General features: G+C 37.2%; 1 long non-coding RNA gene across 1 annotated transcript in view; it reads right to left on the reverse strand.

Annotated features, from left to right (window-relative positions):
- The window catches only part of LOC119496859, a 58,184-nt gene extending 52,912 nt beyond the window's left edge, over nt 1–5,272 (reverse strand). Inside the window, exons 1-2 of the long non-coding RNA XR_005208831.1 lie at nt 4,972–5,272; nt 1,107–1,263 (exon numbers count right to left, since the gene is read on the reverse strand). This is a non-coding gene — a long non-coding RNA (uncharacterized LOC119496859). The remainder of the gene's footprint in view (nt 1–1,106; nt 1,264–4,971) is intronic.
- Between the last annotated feature and the right edge of the window lie 728 nt (nt 5,273–6,000).

The raw sequence follows: 6,000 nt of genomic DNA on the forward strand, positions 1-6,000 counted from the left end.
ATGCTCGGTTTGAACTTCAGCAAGTCGTCTTCACCACGTCTAGATGCCTAAATGCATTGAGTTGCTGCCATGTGATTGGCTGATTAGCTATTTGTGTTAACAAGCAATTGAACAGGTGTGCCTAATAAAGTGGCCGGTGAGTGTATATCACAATATAGTATGTTTTCTGATAAAACAATAAAAAATAGTCTATATGAAATAATCACATGGTAAAGCCTATTTTTGTATACGTCTGTGTGAATTAAATACATGAAGTACTTCTAATGAAAAGTACTTTGTATTTTCGCATTTGAAGAACTTGAGCGCAAAATGAATACTGAATGAATGATATTGGCCTAAATATAGAAACAATATAGAAAATTATATGCAATAAACATTTCATCATCATCATTTTGACAATACATATTGTCATATTGCTCAGCCCTATAGCAAACTGGTTCACAAAGTGACAAGCACCACTAGTGTGCAAAAACTGCTGAGAAAGCAACCGCCTGGCCCACAAAGGGTTAACCCCAAACACTCATTGTTCAGACTCAGTGGGGCATGTGGCCTCATTCAGCTACCTGAAATGCCCCCACCACGCCCCACAACTACTCACCGCCAAGGTCCCCACGTCACTGTATTCATTAATTATCAACTTCATTTTTCACAGCAAAACTGTAAACAAGATGGGGAAATGGGGAGCTGGAGAGCGATTAGCGAGGTAAAGAAGGCTGAGGGAACGAGAGAGTAAGGAAAGAGGAAGAAAAAGAGGAAGCGTGAGGCAAAAGAAAGGGGAGGAAGGTGAATGCGAATGCTGCTGGGCAGAAGGGAGGACTGAACATGGGGGACAAGGAAAGGGAAAGTGACATTTTTTGCAGGGTTTGTATTTATTTTTATTTTTTTTAGCAAGCAACGGATGTAGCAGAGGCATCCCAGTGCCTGTTCCCCTCCTAATTATTCCAATTATCATGGCACACTATGAAAACGTGATTAATAACACAGAGGATATTGTTGTGGCAATTAGCCATATGGTGGTGGGACTCTGCTCTGTCACGATTTTGCCATTAGCATCTACTTATGTTTGTCAGAGGCGTGCAGCCATGACAAGCTCAAGTTCTGCTCACCTTGCACTCCCCACTGAGAGGCACACGCTGAGGGTGGGGGGGGAGAAGGGTATTCCTCCTGGCTTCTCGGCTGAGTGAATTTTTTATGTGGTATCCGGTCGGACTGGGGACAAAATGTCAACCGGCGTCTGGGATGGCCCATCAAACTCTCGTGCTCCTGGGAAAGGGAGGGGAGGAGGAGGGGAGGACGGAGGAGACAAGAATTATTTGTGCTTCCTCGTTATTCAAACACAAAACAAAATGTATTGAAGCATATATGAGTATACGCTCTCTCTTAGCTCATTCTGTTTATTTCCTTAAAACAAAAACAAATGTGCGCGTGCACGCTCATGCACATGAACAGACACAGTGACATGCAAACACACACTAGGTCACAGCCAGTCAAATGATTCGAGTTGACTCTGAGTCCATCTCCACGGTAGGCAGTTTTTACAACAAGAGCCCCCTTGTTAAGACCTGTTGGTATTCTCCAGATGGCAATAAAAATGCATGAGGTCTGCTGGAACCGTGGAAAAGAGCTCAGCCACTTAAGTAGGAAAAACAAAACCTCAGAGAAAAAAAAAAAAGAAGCAGGTAGTGTGCCGCCAAGCTGATACTCCAAGGACCGAGAGGAGAGCTTCAGATGAGTGCAGCGCCACTACGGCTGCCGGTGCGCACTTCCGAGAACCGAGGATGTGCATCTTGTTATCTAGCTTATCAACTTAAGATAAGTCATCTTGTTATGCCACACAAGCTGCCATTTGACTGTCAAGAGTAATGCTCTGTGGAGGTTTGAATATCATTTCAAAGATGCCAAAGTGAGAATGATGAACAGGGTGCAGTGTTACAAACTTTGGAAAGCAATGAATGAGATTTGCCTCTAAACAAGTTAGCCCCTGTCTGAAGAGAGTGACACCCTTAATTGAAACAAAATGAGTGACAGGAAAAATTCCAGCACTTTAAAGTTCAGAGAAAAAAAACTGACAATAAGTTTTTGCTGAACAAATATCCTAAAACTTCTACAGTATAAACTGGATTCAGATATCAGCATTGTCAAATACTTGTTCACATATTTAATGGTATCGACGACTTATTGATGTAGAAAAATGTCTGGTTGTGAAATACAAAATATGCCCAAAATATATGCTTAGAGTCATACCGCAGAATTGTATTTTACTAATTATACAGTTACAGTACCTTAGCATAGAAACTTTTTATTTATATTTACCTACATTTCTCCAATTTGAAAAGTTGAACAAACTTCTAATGTGCTCATTACACTATCAGACAAATAAAAAACAAAGTTACGCTGACAGGATGTAACCTCAATGAGTCTTGTATAAGGAAATTGGATCCCATTTGATATTGTATAAAGGAGAAGTGTATTCAATAACTGTGCAAAAATATTCATGCATTTCAAATGTGCATGTACTGTTCAATAAACACACATAAGGATGCAACTTACGATTACTTTCATTGTCTATTAATCTAGCTATCTAGTAATTAAATTCTAGCTTCATGAAGGTTATAATGTTCAGTTTGTGTTGTGTTGTTTCAGAGAGGTGTTGATTCAACTATATGATGATTTGGAGGATGCACCGTGCTTTTGAACCGTGTCACAGAGTTGTGTTTCTGTTATTAAGCCTTCTGTAATTGATAAAATTGGATTTCAATTGTATGGTTACTGCTAAATACCCATTGATCTACACCTGTATTGGTAATAATACTGCACTCACAATTTGATTTTATAAAATACTCAGCACAGTAGCTGGACATGAACCAGAAATTACATAAACGAAAGGCATCACAACAGTGAGTGGACATTCGTCTTTCCTCACTTAACTAAATCAGAGTCACAATTGAATTCATGTTGCACTGAAAATCCCAAAAATGCCTGACACACAAGGACAACAGGCAGTGGTGGAATGTAACTAAGCACATTTACTCAAGTACTGTACTTAAGTATAATTTCGCAGTACTTGTACTTTACGTGAGTATTTCCATTTTATGCTACGATATGCTTCTACTCTGCTACAATTTGGAGGCAAATATTGAACTTTAACTTCACGGCATTTACATGAAAACTTTAGTTACTAGTTACTTTGCAGATTCAGATTAATAATGCAAAATATAAATCAACTAATAAATTATTAAACTACCAGCAGTATATAAAGTAATGGAACACATTAATTATAATCCAATAATATAATATATATGATTCTGAAAATTTTTACTTTTTGTACTTTAAGTACATTTTAATGCTAATACTTTTGTATTTTCACTTCAGTAAGATTTTGAATGCAGGACCTTAACTTGAGTATTTCTACACTGTAGTATTGCTATTTTTACTTAATGTACTTCTTCCACCACTGACAACAGGATCTCACATACATTCAAAGCAGAAGTGTATGAAAGGCAGTACATTACTCTATCACAGTCTGGTCCTCCTCGTCATTGCATGTCTCACTCATAAAGTTCTTAGTGGTTTTCGTTGAGCTACAGCACAACCTCCCAACTACTAGATCCTGCCTACGCAACAACGAACAGCAAGAAGAAAAGGGAACGAGGAGGGAGTACCTGACAACAGCATGGATGGCCACATTATCTCAGGGCCTTAATATGGGCTGAGGAGTGCAGCTGAAGAGGAGGGATATGGGACTTTTCATAGCCATAATTAAAAACAGCAAGATAGATTCAGTAATTGAATGAAAAATCAGGATCTGAGCAACATCTGTGCCAACCACATAAATCATTTCAACGAGAGGCTTGAAATGCCATAAAACCCGTGTGACTAGGAGTCAGAGAGCCTGTCAAATGCATCTCAGGGCGGCACGGATGACAAGATAACAGACATTGGACCTGCCACTTTAATTCACTATTCTAAATAAACTGGTGGGATAAAAAAAAAAAAAAAGAAGCTGAGCACATGACCAGAATGTCACTACACAGCTTCAAGACATGAATGGCATCCCACAACACAAAGTAAGAATGTTGTTTGTGTTTTATTTTTTAGGAGAATTTTTTAATAAATTGCTGTTGTACTTTTCACTGGTAAATTACAGGACATCATATATACTGGAGGAGCGCAAAGGGAACAAGACAGATGATCAACTGAGAGACTTCCTGTCCAATGACTGGCAGCTTGCTGAACAGTATAAACAGGGTCACGTACGCCGCTTTTGCCAAAACCACATCACAAATAAATGAAAAGGTCACTGCATCGTCTGCAATATTTCCTGATTTGCAGGTGCAACAAAACATCAATGATCACGACATAAACCACAAACTGTCAAATGTGAGTGGAGAATGCAAGCACTTAATTTCGAAAACTTTCAAACCAGGGTAGTGAGCCAGTATATTTATACTAGTATGGAGACAGGGGTGTGACTTGTTGACTTAAAATCTAACTATAACTCAAATGTTACAACCATTAAATAACCATGATGTTCTGCATTTAAAATCATAGATAAATAAGTTTAATAATAACATCAAGTTTACTATGACACCATCATGACAACACACATATCATCAGTGGTGGAAAGTAACTAAGCACATTTACTCAAGAGCATTGTGAGGTATTTCTACTTGAGTATTTACAATCTTTGAGACTTTAAGCTGCTAATCCACTGCAATTGGATATTTTTATAATTGTGATCATTTATTGTGATATTTTACTAAACTAGTTTGTCATGGACTTTTGGCTGTTGTTGTAATTATCTTTCATAAATAACATTTTAAAATATATTTTGTCAGAGCCTTTAGTCTGCATTAAAGTTAGTTTTAACTAGGTGTACCTAATAAACTGAGTAACATATACACTCACACAATAACACACTTTGCATTGTCTGGGTTATTATTTATGAAGTGAACTGTTTAGGTAACAAACCTGTTTGTCCAGCAGCTCGTCCATCCATCAGATAGCAGCTAGCTGCTCAATCAGCTGGTTCCACAGGTGAACTGATGAGTGCAGCCTCAACAGGTGTTTTTAGAGATACAGGACTATTATTAATGTCACCACACTGTTTCTGTGTGATTTTACAAAGTAAACACGCTGTAAAACGTGTTATCCAGCTGTTTGTGTTTCTTTGACAAGCTCAAATACCGCATTATCTCTGATTGCAGGTTCAGGTGAGCTGTTGCAAAGCTCCTCTGTCAGCCAGGTTTGTTTGTGACGTGAACTGTGGCGCCGTTAAACGTCACTTCCGGTATGGTTACCCCAGGAAAAAAGGAGCTGACAAAATATATTTTAAAATGTTATTTATGAAAGCTAATCATCACAACAACAGCCAAAAGTCCATCACAAACTACCAGCAGTTTAGTAAAATATCACAATATATGATAACGATTAGTTGGATTTATGAAGGAGCTGAAAAAAATAAATAAATAAATAATAATATATATATATATATATATAATTTTATTTATGAAAGATAATCACAATAACAGCCAAAAATCTATGACAAATTACCTGTAGTAATGGCAATAAATGATCACAATTGGTTTGATTAAATAATGAGCTGACAATATATATATATATATACATATATATATATATATACACAGCAATAATCAATATGAACTGCATTGAATCAAACTAATCCTGATCGTTTATTTATATATATATATATATATATTATTTATGAAAAACAATCACAACAGCCAAGAGTCAATGACAAATTATCTGCAGAAAAATATCTCAATAAATGATCATGATTAGTTTGATTCATTGCATTTCATATTTATTATTGTTGAAGACCAGTGATCCTACCCAATTATTTATTTTAGCAAAAAAAAAAAAAAAATTAAAACTGTTTCCTCCTTTTAACCTGATGGTCCGTTGTGGATGTGTGGAGACTGGCCATGCTGATGTTATTATGATTCTCCCGGTTCAGTCCTGTTCCAGTAGCTCTGCAGA

The sequence above is a fragment of the Sebastes umbrosus genome, chromosome 11 (assembly GCF_015220745.1).
Source record: "Sebastes umbrosus isolate fSebUmb1 chromosome 11, fSebUmb1.pri, whole genome shotgun sequence".
Lineage (NCBI taxonomy): Eukaryota > Metazoa > Chordata > Actinopteri > Perciformes > Sebastidae > Sebastes > Sebastes umbrosus.